General features: G+C 47.7%; 1 long non-coding RNA gene across 1 annotated transcript; it reads left to right on the top strand.

Moving 5' to 3' along the window:
- Nucleotides 1–375: 375 nt before the first annotated feature.
- LOC142472520 (uncharacterized) lies at nucleotides 376–18058 on the top strand. Its single transcript, XR_012789745.1, has 3 exons — nucleotides 376–509; nucleotides 1033–1230; nucleotides 17502–18058. It is a non-coding gene; the product is annotated as an uncharacterized LOC142472520 (long non-coding RNA).
- Nucleotides 18059–18458: the final 400 nt, after the last annotated feature.

Here is an 18458-nt window from a genome sequence, read left to right as displayed (position 1 = left end):
CGGGCCCCCCTCTGACGTCAGCGCACACCGGGCCCCCCTCTGACGTCAGCGCACACCGGGCCACCTCTGACGTCAGCGCACACCGGGCCCCCCTCTGACGTCAGCGCACACCGGGCCCCCCTCTGACGTCAGCGCACACCGGGCCACCTCTGACGTCAGCGCACACCGGGCCCCCTCTGACGTCAGCGCACACCGGGCCCCCCTCTGACGTCAGCGCACACCGGGCCCCCCTCTGACGTCAGCGCACACCGGGCCACCTCTGACGTCAGCGCACACCGGGCCACCTCTGACGTCAGCGCACACCGGGCCACCTCTGACGTCAGCGCACCTTAGCTTCCGGAGCGCGCTGACTGGAAGCTCGGCGTGGGACACAGACTGAGGAGGCCTGCAGCTGGTGGAGGGTTGGGGGCCCGGCCGCGACCAGCAGCCGGGCCTAGCCAGAGGTCGGCCCCCAACTTGCAGCACCGGCCGCCGGACCCCCGCAGCCCCCGGTCCCGACCATCCCCAAGGTATGCCTATGTTTTTGTATATGTATTGTGGGGGCAGTTGGGGTCTTTTTATATGTATATGCTCCTTGCATTTGTCCTGGGCCCCAAAATTTCTGTTGGTCGGCCCTGGATAGAAGCGTTCGAAATATGACGTTTCTGGGAAATCAAAATGGAACATTCTCCTGAGCCCAGTGCATTCTGTAGGTTACCATGGTAACCTCAAAAGCTAGAGATTAGGAAAATCATTCTTTTTAACACTAACGTTTATTTTATTTATTTTTTTTAAATAAGAGCAGGACACGTTTAGGAGGCCAGATACTAATATTTCACGAGTTATTCTTGTATAGGCTTTGGGGGAGGGGAGACTTGCTACTCACATAGACAGCTGACATTGAAATGTGAACCACTTCACCTGCTCCAAAGACATACTTTTTCCACAGATACAAAGTATTTCCACTTACGTTTGCATCTATCAGCGCTAGCTAGCTCTGTGGACCAGCGATTTATGGTGACACCACCCCACCCCCCAATTCCTTCGCTTCAGAGCAGGGCAAAAGAAGTGCTCGTCAGAGACAAAATGGCGGCAGGGTCAAGGCTGGGCTCGGCGCCCAACAAAAAAGACATGAGGAGATGATGTTGCATCGGGAATGGGACATTTGGTCACGGCCGTCCCATCGCGCCAACTCGTCGCCCGCGTTTAGCCGCAGGGGGACCCTCCGCCGCCGGTCGCTTCTGCGAGAAGGTACGTTTTAGGGTGGGGGGGGGTTAGTTTTATGGTGGGGTTAACTTTAGGGGTTTTAGCGGTTAGGGTCAAGGGTCTTGGGGTAAAGGGTCTTTGGGTAAAGGGTCTTTGGGTAAAGGATCTTTGGGTAAAGGATCTTTGGGTAAAGGATCTTTGGGTAAAGGGTCTTTGGGTAAAGGGTCTCTGGGTAAAGGGTCTCTGGGTAAAGGGTCTCTGGGTAAAGGGTCTTTGGGTAAAGGGTCTTTGGGTAAAGGGTCTTTGGGTAAAGGGTCTCTGGGTAAAGGGTCTCTGGGTAAAGGGTCTTTGGGTAAAGGGTCTCTGGGTAAAGGGTCTCTGGGTAAAGGGTCTCTGGGTAAAGGGTCTCTGGGTAAAGAGTCTTTGGGTAAAGGGTCTTTGGGTAAAGGGTCTCTGGGTAAAGGGTCTTAGGGTAAGGGGTTAAGGTTTATTAGGGTACTTGGTAGCGTTAGTATCAGGGGGTTTAAGAGTAAGGGCTAAAGTGATGGACACCTTCACGGCTGAGGGTCCCGGCAACGAGGTGAGTAGCGGCTAAACACCAGCGGTCATTCGGCCGCGACCAAGATCGGTTGTCTCTTTGTATTGCCGACCCCGCGCTCATGTTTGGAGTCGGGCAGCCATATTTGCAGTTTGCGTCAACATTGGCACACAAAAAAAAACCCTACAAATATCTAGGGAACCCACTCCATGAAAATACTATTCTTTTTCAAATATCTGAGGGGGGTGGCTGGGGGGGGGGGTGAAACTTCTGCTTTAAAAACAACATTCTTCAGAATATGAGATGGGTCGTTCCACCCATACTGCAAATAGAAAGAGAAATGAGGGGCGGGGGGGGGGGGGGGATTTGTAGTTGTCATGCAACATATGGAAAAAGCTATTTAGTTAAAAGGAAAAAGTAATTCTGTAATCTAGGGTAGGTAAAAAAAATGACTTGTAAAAAAAAATCAGACCGTACACAGGGGATTATTTCAAGCTTACTGCACAGCTGCAGAGCAAAGCAAATCTGGCCTAGGGAATGAGGCACGTACAGAGGTATAATAAAAAATAAATACCCCGCTTTTGCATGTTCTATGTATGTAGGTTCGTTAAATTCATGAAAATGAAATTCATTATTTTTATTTAGGTTTTATTACAGGGTTGAAGCAGGGGGGGGATCTCTGTAGCTGAACCCCGTTAATTTCAGCTCCAGGGACCCCCTGCTTCCAGAGATAATTACCTCCATAGGGGGCGCCAGGATCTCTGGCAAGTTTAAAGGTCCTGGTCACTTGGGCCAATAGGGAACCGCAACGGATGACGTCACAGCTTCCTATTGGCCCAGCGTGACGAGGGACATTTAAACCGCCATTATATGGCTGCAGAGATACCAGCGCCCCTTACGGAGGTAAGTATCTCTGGAAGCAGGGGGTCCGCAGAGCTGAAATTAGGTTCAGCTAGGGAGACCCCCTGCTTCAATTTTGTATTAAAAAAAATTATAATAATGAAACGTGGATTGCTGTTAATAGCTGTTTTTTAAACACGCTAAAGAGAAACGTCTCATCTTTATTTTAACCCCGGATTTCAACAGGACTAATTAAATCATGCTAAAAAAACACTAGGATGGCACACAAGTAATAAAGGTTGATATTGTCATGTCTCATTGGGGTTTTCAAATGAAGCATCAAGTACTGTAAGTAAGTGGGAAAGATGGCTAAGTACTTTAACTATTATATATTGTATGGTCAGAGAATGTACCCCTGCTATGTAAGGTTTACCATGTAATTTTGGTAACACAGCTTAATCCTGCTCTAGGGTATATAGTAACTAATGGGAAACAATGTCACTAGCATAAAAATATAGGGCTATATCCCACTATTAGTAACGGGGCCTCAGGCAACAATTCAGGATAAGGCAATATAATTAATCACAGGCGCAACTGGGAGGCATGAAACCCCATATAGGCTTTCCAGAATCCCATTCTAATAATTACATCCAATAAATCACAATAAAAATATATATATTTTAAAAAAAAATACAACGTGATTTTAACGGCAGTACAAATGTGCAACCAATTAAATAAATCACATACTGGGTGTATAGAAAATATCTTTCCCGCTGCCATAAATTATGCAGCATTAGATTTTTCACGTAATAAAACAATGGGGGACTCAAACATTGCATAAAAAAGTATATAGAACGATGTGGGGGTCAAAATATGTGGGAACGATCTCGCAATCTTAATGAGACTTATGGATATATAACAAAAACCATTCCCACCTCAATATGTGCACCAAAATACTGTAGCACCAGACTAAGGGCGCCATTCATGAAGCAGTGATGCTGGCTAACGCTCCTCAATCCGGCGATAGCTGCTATTGACTTGAATAGCAGTTACCACCAGATCGGAGTGCGCCCACATTGCGGCCATCAGATCGGAGTGCGTCCATACTGTGGCCATCAGATCGGAGTGCGTCCACACTGTGGCCATCAGATCGGAGTGCGCCCACATTGCGGCCATCAGACTGGAGTGCGCCCACATTGCGCCCATCATCTCAGAGTGCGCCCACATTGCGGCCATCAGATTGGAGTGCGCCCACATTGCGGCCATCAGAATGGAGTGCGCCCACATTGCGCCCATCATCTCAGAGTGCGCCCACATTGCGGCCATCAGATTGGAGTGCGCCCACATTGCGCCCATCAGATTGGAGTGCCCACATTGCGGCCATCTGATTGGAGTGCGCCCACATTGCGGCCATCAGATTGGAGTGCCCCCACATTGCGGCCATCTGATTGGAGTGCGCCCACATTGCGGCCATCAGATCGGAGTGCGTCCACATTGCGGCCATCAGATCGGAGTGCGTCCACATTGCGGCCATCTGATTGGAGTGCCCACATTGCGGGTTGTTGACTCACAGTCTTAGTGTCTCCCTTTAAAACAAAAAGAAGGGGACACAAGTAGTATCAATAAAAATGCATAATGCAAATATGGTAAAACCAGACACAAGGGCCCGATCCAGGCTAAGTGACAACGTTAGGTTAACCTCATTTAACATCGTGTTTAGACAATCAGTGTACAGTATCTTCCAAGGACAATAACGCAACGTTGAGTCGTGTTGTCTCCTGTAAAGAGCATGGTGTGAACCATAACACACGTTAGTGATAATGACATGCATTTGATATGCAAAGGCAGGGCCCCAGACAGATTTCCTGGAGACCAGGACTAGAGCTTCGCCATGCCCCCCCCTCCCGTGTCACTGACCCCCCCCCCTCCCGTGTCACTGACCCCCCCCTCCCGTGTCACTGCCCTCCCCTCCCGTGTCACTGCCCCCCCTCCCGTGTCACTGCCCCCCCCCTCCCGTGTCACTGCCCCCCCCCTCCCGTGTCACTGCCCCCCCCCCTCCCGTGTCACTGCCCCCCCCTCCCGTGTCACTGCCCCCCCCCTCCCGTGTCACTGCCCCCCCCCCTCCCGTGTCACTGCCCCCCCCCCTCCCGTGTCACTGCCCCCCCCCCTCCCGTGTCACTGCCCCCCCCCCTCCCGTGTCACTGCCCCCCCCCCTCCCGTGTCACTGCCCCCCCTTTTTGGCAGCCGTGTGACCCCTCCCTTTTCACACTCTCTCCTCCCACTCCCCTTTCTCACTCACCTCCTCCCTCTCTACTCTCCCCCCTCTGCTATTATTCAATTACACCCTCTCACTCAATCCCCCCTTTCCTCACACTTATTTCCCCCTCCTCCCCAGGCAACAAACACAATTACCCCCAATACCCATACAATTTCCCCTCCCACACTGCCCACATAAACCCCCCCCCCCCCAATAAACACACAATACCCCCACCCACAACAAATACACTTATCCCCTCCACAAATACACTTACCACTCCCCACAAATATACACCACCCCCCAACAAATACACTTACAACTGAGGAGAGCGAGGCCCTGGCTCTCCACAGCTGCTGCCTTGTCCCATGCCGTTCTCTCTCCAAGTCAAGCTCAGCTTCCGGCACGTACCAGTTTGAGAAAGGGATGAAACAGGCCCTGGCTCTCCCAGCTGCTGGTGGCGGCAACCAGAGGCCCGGCCAGCCGGGCGCCCCCCCCCCCCCCCTTCCCCGCAGCCACCGGAGACACTTGTTCCAGGTCTCCCCCCCCCCCCCCTGTCGGTGGCCCTGTGCAAATGAAGTGTCATCAGAACAGCGCGTATCGACCAACGATCGTTAAGGTTAATGCAGGGACTTAACGCGATGCTGAATCAGGGGGGCGGACAACTCCAGTCCTCGAGAGCCATCAACAGGTCAGGTTTTAAGAGGTTTCCCTGCTTCAGCACAGGTGACCCAATCCGTGGCTCAGTCAGACTGAGCCACTAATTGAGCCAGCTGTGCTGAAGTAGGGATATCCAGAAAACCTGGCCTGTTTGCGGCCCTCGAGGACTGGAGTTGTGCAGGCCTGAGCTACAGCATAAGATTTATCAGGAAAGACTTTATGGCCTTAATATGTACAGTTTAGAGGTAGAAGGGAGAGGGGGATATGTTTGTTTTTTTTTGTTTGCTTTCCTCTGGATCAAAATATTGAAAATACAAATATAGGATAAGTATCTGTCGTCTAAATTAAGCATAGGTTGAACTTGATGGACATATGTCTTTTTTCAACCTCATCTACTATGTAACCATGTAACTACTGTGTAATTATGTACTGTAACTGTGTAATGGTGTAAATAACTATGTTGTAACTATATACTGTAACTGGGTAACTATGTAACTATGATATGATAGAAACGTTTAAATATATTAAGGGATTCAGCAAAGTACAGGCGGGAAGCCTTTTCCCAGGAAAGACGAGTGCTAGAACAAGAGGTAATTCCCTGAAGTTGGAGGGTGGGAGGCTAAGGGGAGATAGGAGGAAGCGCTTTTTCACAGAAAGGGTAGTGGATCCATGGACTACCCTCCCAGTAGAGGTGGTAGGGGCTAACACCGGAAAGGAATCCGCACGCACTTGGGATAGACATACGGCTAGCGTAAATACGAAAGAAAGCCAAGAATCAATAAGGGTCTAAGGTTTCTGTAAATAACCATTTCCTTTGCTGCTGGCGAGATCTCCTTACCTCTAATCTCAAGGGATGACCCCGTGTGTCTACTGTCCCTGGGATGAGAAATTCTCCTGAAATATCTTTGATGTATTTCCTTTATATATATATATATATATATATATATATATATATATATATATATATATGCCTTTTCATATATATATATATATATATATATATGCCTTTGATATAGTACTAAATTGTAATCCTATCCCCTCTCAGAGGCCTTTTTTTTCTCCTAAGGATATTAATCCTATATTGAACTTTCCTCATAAATCAGACCCTCCAACTACAGATTTATAACCGGCCTGGGCCAAGGACCATTTGGTAACAGCGGGAGGGGTTGTTTGAAAAGAATGTGATTTTAATATAAAGTTTCCATTCGAAGCAGAGTTTCTTTAGTGGTTATGTATCCTCCCGAGTTACAAATATCTATGGTATTAGATAATGTATTCTTCGTGTTGCGATAGTGTCGATCAGGGGTCATTACATTGGTGTCTAGCATACCTGCAACTTCCTGTAGCATACCTGCAACTTCCTGTAGCATACCTGCAACTTCCTGTAGCATACCTGCAACTTCCTGTAGCATACCTGCAACTTCCTGTAGCATACATGACATGCCCAAAGTGACATGTTACTGTAGCTCTCTGTTCTAGTGTTTAACTTTCTTAAAGCTGCAGACCAAGCAATATTCTACATGTGAGTTTTTTATTTTATTTTATAAATCCGTTCTGTACTATGAGAAAATTCTTGTAGCATTTAAAAAAACAAACAAACAAACAAAAAAAAACAACTCTGAATGATATTTTTTAATTTATTATAATGTATCAAGCATTTTTTGTTTCTACAGCAACCATTTACAAAGTCACATCCCCTTCCTCTTATGAAACAGGCTCCTATTTGGGCCCTGCCCTCTCTCTAGCAGTGCACCAATTGTAATTTAGTGCCTGGTCACATGATCTTACGCACAGAGCTTTGCATCTTTGGTCCTCTTCTGCTGCACAGACAGCCATGTAGTGAACCCCCGAGCCGAATCTCCGCCGATCGATCACAAGAGAGCGGATCGAACGGCAACTTAGCTAATTACTTAATATTGTGGGGATTGTATTGATGCACATATTAAAGGAGAAACAAATTAAATTAAAAAAAACAAAAATCCCGGCAGCTTGGACGGCTGCTTTAACTGCAATATGCTATTAAATAGTGCAGTGATTTATTTTTTAAACATCTTTATCCAAACCAATGCACCTTTAACCGTTTTAGGGGTTTACTCTATTCAATATGGTAATTTTCGGCCACTTTGGATACAGAATAAGGCCCTTAGTCACCTATGTTCTGTCATATTTATTTCTTCTTACTTTAGAGAAAACAAGCAGGCTATTTATTTGTGTGTCTTGCTGTGCAAGTTCTTTCTCTTTTTTTTTTTTTCCTTCCTAAAATCCATGTGAACTCAGCATGAGGTACGACTTCTGACTGTGCTTTATAGAAAGAAGGTCTTGCTACATTTTGTGGAACTAAGATGGTCCCACAGTGCAAAGGGGGAAGCATGATTATGAACAGGCTAACGTGTTTAACCTTTTTAGTGCCAGACAAGGCCGCCGACAGGGGGTAGTGCTGGGATACCTATCCCAGGGCACGGCGCTCTGTGGGGGGGCAACTTCTTGGGGATGGGCCCTCCTTTACTCCCCTGCTCGACTACCGCCCCAGGATTGCCACCTCTCAGGGTTTGACCCGGAGACTCCGGGTTTCGGACACTTACCTCTGGGCTACGGATTAAGCCTGTCAATCTCCGGCGGGGTGCGGTGTGCTTAGTGGAAGATGGCAACCCTACTACCGACCCCCCGAATTTTGCCACCCTAGCCCCAGGCCTCATGGGAAATCTGACACTGGATCTAGGTGCCTTATTTACTTTCAACTTAAGATTTTGGCCTAGATCCCTGAAATCATTCTTTAGGACCCTCCATCTTTCTCTGACTTTGTCATTCGTGCCAAGTTGTACTCACATACTGATAAATCATAGTAGGCAAATCAAAATCTGTGGCAAAGTTGTAAGGTTGTGTGTAGACGAGGGTGATCTCAGGAAAGAGAGAGGAAAACACACACCATAGCGTAGATACAGGCATACCCCGATATCGATGCATGTCCTGTACTGCAATCATCATATACGTGCAGAACTGATGTAAATAACGAATGTGTAACAGTCTCTATAGTCTCCCCGCTTGCGCACAGCTTCGGTACAGGTAGGGAGCCGGTATTGCTGTTCAGGACGTGCTGACAGGCGCATGCGCGAGCTGCCGTTTGCCTATTGGGCGATATGTCCTTACTCACGAGTGTACTTAAAGTCAGTGTCCTTAAACCGGGGTATGCCTGTATATAAGACTCAAAGACTTTATAAAAGGTAAAGCATTACATCGTATGGAATGTGCGCTTACGATAAGGCCATTCTTTTAGGCAATGAAACAGATTAAAATCTGGAATATGTTGCGAGCGGCGATCTCACCGCCTCCGCGACGCTGGCGTTGCCTGCTATTGGCTGGCAGCTGGTGTTGCTTGCGGTGGAGCTCGCCCTGTCGAGGTTTCAAAATAAAAATATCGGGAAAAAAATTAAAAGTTCTAAAGAGCATAACATGAATAGAAGTGTTTGTGTTCGAAATAACACGCCTCTAGTTTATTTGGGGGGGAGGAGGATAGTTGAAAATTTGTGAATATTAAAAAATGTTGTTTTTTTTTTTTTCGGAATTATTGAATATTACGTTTTTTTCCGGCTGCAAAACTGGGGCAGAATTGGAGCACAGATCCAGTAAACACAGGTATCAAAGAGCAGAAAACTCCCATTAACACAGTGGGAGTTTTCTTTGATAATCTTAGTGTGCATTTTCTGCATGGGGTCGTGCAGCTGGGAGAGGGTAATAGAAACCCCCATAGATTCTTAAGAACGTATTTTTCCCTGTAGTAAATCACACACACATTTTGTGTAAAGGAGAAATCCAAGCACAGCGGTTTAAGTGTTTTTTTTTTTTTTTACATAGGATTGAAGTAGGGGGGTGGGGACCCCATTGATTTCAGCTCCTGGGAACTGCTATAATATACTTACTTCCTATACCTTCCTCCTTCTCTTTCTTCCTCCCCCTCTCTGTCCCTCTGTCTCAAGCTTCCTCCCCCTAGCACTAACCCCTTCCCCACCCTTCCTCTCTCTCTCATTCTATCTCTCTCCCTTCCAAACCCTCCCTATCCCTCTCTCCTCCCTCTCCCTCTCCCCATCCCCCTCCCTCCCCCTCCCTCCCCCTCATGACTCCCTCCCTCTCCCCCTGTCCTCATGCGTTCTCCATCCCCCCTCTCCCTCCCTCTCCCACCTTCTGTCCCTCACCCTCACGACATCCTCCCTCCACCCTCTCCTCCCCTCCTCCTCCTCCCTCTCTCCGTTCCCCCAGCCCCTCTCTCCTTCCTCCCCCCCTCCCTCTCCATCACCCCCTTCCCTCTATCTCCCTCCCCTTCCATATCCCTCCCTCGCTCCCTATCCCATCATCCCTTTCTCTCCCCCTCCCTCTCCGCCTCTCTCCCTTCCTCTTCCCCACGTTGTTGCCTCAATGTGTGTGGCTGGCATTGGCCATTTTCATTTTCCCCCGGGAGCCAAAGTTTCAGAAAATAAAAAACACTTAAACCGGCAATCCAAGCTCTTTTTTTTAAAAAACAACATGTTTTTTATGTTATCCAGGATTGAAGCAGGGAGTCTTCGGGGCTGAACCCCACTAATTTCAGCTCTGGGGACCCCCTGATTCCGAAGATACTTAGCTCCGTAGTAGGAGATGCCGGTATGCGTTCTGCTCGACAGGGATCATGCGCTGGCCACTATTCAATGCACCTTGCACCTTACCGGCCAATAGGAAGCCGTGACATCATCAGGTCCGGCTTCCTATTGGCCCACGTGATGTGGGAGCTTTAAACTTTAAAACCCAGCTAGCTCCGCCGGAGCGGCTACCGGCACCTACTACCGAGGTAAATATCTCCGGAAGCAGGGGGTCCCCGGAGCTGAAATTAATGACGTTCATCTCCGGAGACCCTCTGCTTCAACCCTGTGTAAAAAAAAATGACAAAATATATATATATTTTTTTTAAAGAGCTTGGATCCCTCCTTTAAGGAATGCCTAAATACAGCAACAAAAGGACTTTTGCAATAGTTTAAAAAAAAACACATTTATTTTGTGATGGCCGTCTGAAGCGTTTGCTGCTTTCCGTCTCCGAGAGAAAGCAGTGGAGTGGCAACCAGCGAAGTGGTTAAGGGTAAATAAAGCCCAGCCTGAGGTCCCCGTTGCTGCTACATGAGAAGTGTTTGGTGTTGCTGCCGCAGACAGTGACGTTGTTCTGGGCAGCGGAGCTATAACGAGCGGGCTCTAATTTCCTGTGCAGGAAGTAAAAACAAAAATGGTGAACCTTCAGGAGTTACTGGCTGTCCAACGCCAGCAGCTGCATCGGACCACAAACGGCCGCGGGGTCACACTTTAATGGCTTTGAAATCAGGGGGGGGGAAACAGATTGGATCCCATTTCCACTTCGGATTATATGCTGTTTTACTTGCAGGGCTGACGTGAAGACGCTGCACCTGCTTCTTCTGCGCGTGTTGTCCGTGAAAAAGACTAAACAATCATTACAAAAAAACTTTTTTTATTCTTAAGGACGCAAATAAGGTCCATGTGTCAACGTAGAGAAACCTGTGTGTTGATGCACTGCTCTTGTCTTTTTAGGCTGAGGCCCCAGTACCTCCGCTGCACGCGCGCCCGCGAGACTGACGGCACGCGCAGTTGATTCCCCGGTCTGCAGGGAGCTGCAGACCAAAAGACGGGGGGGGAGGGAGGGCGTGACAGGGGGAGGGACGGAGGCGCGGCCGTGACGTCACCCGGCAGGTTCGCCCTCATTGGCTGAACCGCCGGGGGGCGTGGTTTAGCGCTCCGTCGCGACTCCTGATCACAATTCTCTTGCGAGCAGGAGTCACTGTCGGCAGAGGGCAGCGCCCCCCACCCCCCCTCGCCCGGTCCCATTGTGCAGCGGCTATTGTCCCTGCAGCGTCCCCAACAGCGGGCGCTGCAGTAGCCAGCGGGGACCTGGCGTTAGAGTGGCGTCATATGTCAGAACAGTTTCTTACATCCGATGCAGAATTTTAGACGTGCCCCTTCTGATGTGGTTGATTTTTTTTGGCATACACAATCTTACCGAGCTCAAAACCCAGTGCCACTGTATTTTATTTAAAATTGGTAGTGCACGTACCTGCTGATAGGGTCTACCTTGACGTAGTTGCAGGCTTGACATGTTTCGGTCGAAAGATTGAACTGAGTGACCCATACGAAAAAACATATAGAACTGAATCAAATAATTTATTGTATTGGATGTGCACTGCGGCTTCTTTGTTAACTGTTGATTTTTTTTTTCTTACAAATAAAAGGTAAATAGAATGGTGTATAAAGACGCAGAATGTGATACATCTCATTATAATCTGTGCACTGTGTAACTCTCCCCAACTCCTCCTACTGACACCCCTCAAATCACACGCTGGGACACAGACGCAGAATGTGACACATCTCATTATAATCTGTGCACCGTGTAACTCCCCCCAACTCCCCCTACTGACACCCCTCAAATCACACGCTGGGGCAGAGAGACGCAGAATGTGATACATCTCATTATAATCTGTGCACCATGTAACTCCCCCCAACTCCTCCTACTGATACCCCTCAAAATAACACGCTGGGACAGAGAGGCAGAATGTGATACATCTCATTATAATCTGTGCACCGTGTAACACCCCCCAACTCCTCCTACTAACACCCTCAAGGTGCATGCTGGGGCAGAGACGCAGAATGTGACACATCTCAATATAATCTGTGCACCGTGTAACTCCCCCCAACTCCTCCTACTGACACCCCTCAAATCACACGCTGGGGCAGAGAGACGCAGAATGTGATACATCTCATTATAATCTGTGCACCATGTAACTCCCCCCAACTCCTCCTACTGATACCCCTCAAAATAACACGCTGGGACAGAGAGGCAGAATGTGATACATCTCATTATAATCTGTGCACCGTGTAACTCCCCCCAACTCCTCCTACTAACACCCTCAAGGTGCATGCTGGGGCAGAGACGCAGAATGTGACACATCTCATTATAATCTGTGCCCCATGTAACTCCCCCCAACTCCTCCTACTGACACCCCTCAAATCACACGCTGGGACAGAGACGCAGAATGTGATACATCTTATTATAATCTGTGCACCGTGTAACTCCCCCCAACTAATCCTACTGACACCCCTCAAATCACACGCTGGGACAGAGACACAGAATGTGAACCATCTCATTATAATCTGTGCACCGTGTAACTCCCCCCAACTCCTCCTACTGACACCCCTCAAATCACACGCTGAGGCAGAGACGCAGAATGTGATACATCTCATTATAATCTGTGCACCATGTAACTCTCCCCAACTCCTCCTACTGACACCCCTCAAATCTCACGCTGGGACAGAGACGCAGAATGTGACACATCTCATTATAATCTGTGCACCGTGTAACTCCTCCCAACTCCTCCTACTGACACCCCTCAAATCACATGCTGGAACAGAGACGCAGAATGTGATACATCTCATTATAATCTGCGCACCGTGTAACTCCCCCCAACTCCTCCTACTGACACCCCTCAAATCACACGCTGGGACAGAGACGCAGAATGTGACACATCTCATTATAATCTGTGCACCGTGTAACTCCCCCCAACTCCTCCTACTGACACCTCTCAAATCACACGCTGGAACAGAGACGCAGAATATGAAACATCTCATTATAATCTGTGCACCGTGTAACTCCCCCCAACTCCTCCTACTGACACCCCTCAAATCACACGCTGGGACAGAGACGAAGAATGTGATACATCTCATTATAATCTGTGCACCATGTAACTCTCCCAACTCCTCCTACTAACACCCCTCATATCACACGCTGGGGCCGAGAGACGCAGAATGTGATACATCTCATTATAATCTGTGCACCGTGTAACTCTCCTCAACGCCTCCTACTGACACCCCTCAAATTACACGCTGGGACAGAGATGCAGAATATGAAACATCTCATTATAATCTGTGCACCGTGTAACTCCCCCCAACTCCTCCTACCGACACCCCTCAAATCACACGCTGGGGCAGAGACGCAGAGTGTGGTACATCTCATTATAATCTGTGCACCGTGTAACTCCCCCCAACTCCTCCTACTGACACCCCTCAAATCACACGCTGGGGCAGAGAGACGCAGAATGTGATACATCTCATTATAATCTGTGAACCATGTAACTCTCCTCAACTCCTCCTACTGACACCCCTCAAATCACACACTGGGACAGAGATGCAGAATGTGATACATCTCATTATAATCTGTGCACCGTGTAACTCCCCCCAACTCCTCCTACCGACACCCCTCAAATCACACGCTGAGGCAGAGACACAGAATGTGATACATCTCATTATAATCTGTGCACCGTGTAACCCCCCAACTCCTCCTACCGACACCCCTCAAATCACACGCTGGGGCAGAGACGCAGAGTGTGGTACATCTCATTATAGTCTGTGCACCGTGTAACTCCCCCCAACTCCTCCTACTGACACCCCTCAAATCACACGCTGGGACAGAGATGCAGAATGTGAAACATCTCATTATTATCTGTGCACCGTGTAACTCCCCCCAACTCCTCCTACTGACACCCCTCAAATCACACGCTGGGACAGAGACGAAGAATGTGATACATCTCATTATAATCTGTGCACCATGTAACTCTCCCAACTCCTCCTACTAACACCCCTCATATCACACGCTGGGGCCAAGAGACGCAGAATGTGATACATCTCATTATAATCTGTGCACCGTGTAACTCTCCTCAACGCCTCCTACTGACACCCCTCAAATTACACGCTGGGACAGAGATGCAGAATATGAAACATCTCATTATAATCTGTGCACCGTGTAACTCCCCCCAACTCCTCCTACCGACACCCCTCAAATCACACGCTGGGGCAGAGACGCAGAGTGTGGTACATCTCATTATAATCTGTGCACCGTGTAACTCCCCCCAACTCCTCCTACTGACACCCCTCAAATCACACGCTGGGGCAGAGAGACGCAGAATGTGATACATCTCATTATAATCTGTGAACCATGTAACTCTCCTCAACTCCTCCTACTGACACCCCTCAAATCACACACTGGGACAGAGATGCAGAATGTGATACATCTCATTATAATCTGTGCACCGTGTAACTCCCCCCAACTCCTCCTACCGACACCCCTCAAATCACACGCTGGGGCAGAGACGCAGAATGTGATACATCTCATTATAATCTGTGCACCGTGTAACCCCCCAACTCCTCCTACCGACACCCCTCAAATCACACGCTGGGGCAGAGACGCAGAGTGTGGTACATCTCATTATAGTCTCTGCACCGTGTAACTCCCCCCAACTCCTCCTACTGACACCCCTCAAATCACACGCTGGGACAGAGATGCAGAATGTGATACATCTCATTATAATCTGTGCACCGTGTAACTCCCCCCAACTCCTCCTCTACTGACACCCCTCAAATCACACGCTGGGGAAGAGACGCAGAGTGGTACATCTCATTATAATCTGTGCACCGTGTAACTCCCCCCAACTCCTCCTACTGACACCCCTCAAATCACACGCTGGGACAGAGACGAAGAATGTGATACATCTCATTATAATCTGTGCACCATGTAACTCTCCTCAACGCCTCCTACTGACACCCCTCATATCACACGCTGGGGCAGAGACGCAGAGTGTGGTACATCTCATTATAATCTGTGCACCGTGTAACTCCCCCCAACTCCTCCTACTGACACCCCTCAAATCACACGCTGGGACAGAGACGCAGAGTGTGATACATCTCATTATAATCTGCGCACCGTGTAACTCCCCCCAACTCCTCCTACTGACACCCCTCAAATCACACGCTGGGACAGAGACGCAGAATGTGACACATCTCATTATAATCTGTGCACTGTGTAACTCCCCCCAACTCCTCCTACTGACACCCCTCAAATCACACTCTGGGACAGAGACGCAGAATGTGACACATCTCATTATAATCTGTGCACCGTGTAACTCCCCCCAACTCCTCCTACTGACACCCCTCAAATCACACGCTGGGGCAGAGAGATGCAGAATGTGATACATCTCATTATAATCTGTGCACCATGTAACTCTCCTCAACTCCTCCTACTGACACCCCTCAAATCACACACTGGGACAGAGATGCAGAATGTGATACATCTCATTATAATCTGTGCACCGTGTAACTCCCCCCAACTCCTCCTACTGACACCCCTCAAATCACACGCTGGGGAAGAGACGCAGAGTGTGGTACATCTCATTATAATCTGTGCACCGTGTAACTCCCCCCAACTCCTCCTACTGACACCCCTCAAATCACACGCTGGGGCAGAGAGACGCAGAATGTGATACATCTCATTATAATCTGTGCACCATGTAACTCTCCTCAACGCCTCTTACTGACACCCCTCATATCACACGCTGGGGCAGAGACGCAGAGTGTGGTACATCTCATTATAATCTGTGCACCGTGTAACTCCCCCCAACTCCGCCTACTGACACCCCTCAAATCACACGCTGGGACAGAGACGCAGAGTGTGATACATCTCATTATAATCTGTGCACCGTGTAACTCCCCCCAACTCCTCCTACTGACACCCCTCAAATCACACGCTGGGACAGAGACGCAGAATGTGATACATTTTATTATAATCTGTGCACCGTGTAACTCCCCCCAACTCCTCCTACTGACACCCCTCAAATCACACGCTGGGACAGAGACGCAGAATGTGACACATCTCATTATAATCTGTGCACTGTGTAACTCCCCCCAACTCCTCCTACTGACACCCCTCAAATCACACGCTGGGACAGAGACGCAGAATGTGACACATCTCATTATAATCTGTGCCCCATGTAAAAAAAATCTGTTTTTTGCTTGAGTTTTTCAGCTGGGTGACTTTGATACTGTACATACAGTATTCCTCATCATGTTCTAATGCGATTATATACTAGTAGGATCTATTTTGATTACAATAATGGGAACATGGGACTTATATACTGTAGATAAAGGTTTCCCATGTTGAGCAATTAGTTAAAGGTGCTACTATACATAGCAGATTTTAGTGGGAAAAGGCTATGTTGCTTGACATTTAAGGAAAACTGACCTATTTCTCAATCCTTGTGTTCCCTCTAAAATAAAAATAAAATACTGTAGCATAAACATTTTGAAAATGGCGTCTAAATCTTTACTCCTTTTTTACAGGCTGTAATATTCCTCAATCAAACCCAGTTCTACAGCATTTTCAATCATATATTCTATGGAATAAAAATTACAGGGTTGTGAGAGATTGTAGATCAAGTATGATTTAGACCTGAGTTATTAGCAACAGCTGTTTCATTTCCCTCATACTGCTTGGCATACTGTTTTGGCAAAATATCCACGTGGTTTTAGCCAAAACAGTTGACTATGAAATTTACAGCTGAAAAAACATACAGAAGTCTGTTTTGGCCTCAAATGTTGTCTATGGAACGTGCACAATAAACGATTATACTATGCCACGCTGTACATGACACTAGTCAACCCTATGGCCAGTGACCTTAAAGAATGCAAAAGGATGACCTTAGATTAGAGGTAAGAACATTCACTGCTGTAAAAGCCGATGAACCCAAGTTAATTCCAGCTCTCCTGGTCACTTTGGACGAGATCCTTTATCTTCCTTCTCACCAGAATTAGTGGGTAAGCTCTTCAGGATAGAAGCTCGTTGCACAGCACTGCATTCACTATTAGAGCAATACACGAAACAAAACTGAGTGACAGTAATGACACTGAGTTTGTAGGAGGGGAGCCTGGTTCAAATCCCTGTGTCGACTCCTTGTGACCTCGGGCAAATTGCTTTATCTCCCTGTGCCTCAGGCACCAGGATTACATTATAACCTCTACAGGGCAGGGACTCGTGCCTGCAAAATGTATATATGCAGTGCTGCATATACTGTCAGCGCTATGCAAGAAAAAAAAAACTATTATTATTAAATAATATTATATTTAAACACAGGACTGGCGATTATTTGACAACCCAACGTATATTATGTGTAGGAGGAAAAGAGATGGATGGAAACATACGAATGATGGAAGGCTGTCAATATGATACGGGGTGGAAGCATTCACTAGAGAAAGAGGAACTCTACAAGAAGACGTTATCCACTGGAGATGGAGGGTGGTGCAATTTGGGGAAACATGAAGACGTTCTGTCCTTCTTCACTGAGAGGTTGGCGAATGCACAGAATAGCCTCCAGGTAAAGATGCTGGAGGCTAATACAAACATTTCAAATATTTGGATTAGACGCTGTGGCTTCCTAAATATGGGAAGAGGCAATGGAACAAACCGAGTCTGAGGCTTTGTAGCAGCTTAGGACAAAAGGACAGACCGGTGGGGTTAAGAGGCCCTCATCTTCAATGTTCTCATGTTCTTACTGTATGTTCTTACTGTATGTACGTATGCAGCATAAAAGTGTAAATACTGCTACATCACAAAAGTATGTGAACTGGTCTTACCGGCAACTTGAAAGCACCCAATACAGACGTGGCAGAAGTTACTGCGCCCATTAACACAACGCGCTGGGTTAACGCGGGCGCGTTATTTAACAGAAGTGTTATTAAAAATAAGGGTTAAGGAGATAACACAGGTGTTATTTACCCCATTATGTTGTGCGTTATCTCGTTTTTATGGGGGGTAATAACGTCTGCTACGGTACATCTGCACACTCATTTGTACAGAAGTTAATTTAACCAGAGAAGTGTTGAAGTATTCAAGGATGCCCATGGAACTTGTGTGCCTGCTGCCCGCATGCCAGATAAGTGTCAGCCAATTAAGATGAAGTACAGTTACAATGCAGATTAATCGGACTTGTCAATGCTACAAACAGACTTCCGTACAATGCCATTATATCACTGAACGGAAAACCAGCTTTCTTATTGTTTACCGGCGAGACGCTAGCAAATCTGTCTGCCATCCTAGACATGCTTTCTTTATAACTGCCCACGTAGGGCCAG

This window comes from Ascaphus truei, chromosome 22 (assembly GCF_040206685.1).
Source record: "Ascaphus truei isolate aAscTru1 chromosome 22, aAscTru1.hap1, whole genome shotgun sequence".
Lineage (NCBI taxonomy): Eukaryota > Metazoa > Chordata > Amphibia > Anura > Ascaphidae > Ascaphus > Ascaphus truei.
The sequence above is the reverse complement of the archived record's forward strand: the minus strand, read 5'-3'. Positions and strand labels throughout refer to the sequence as shown.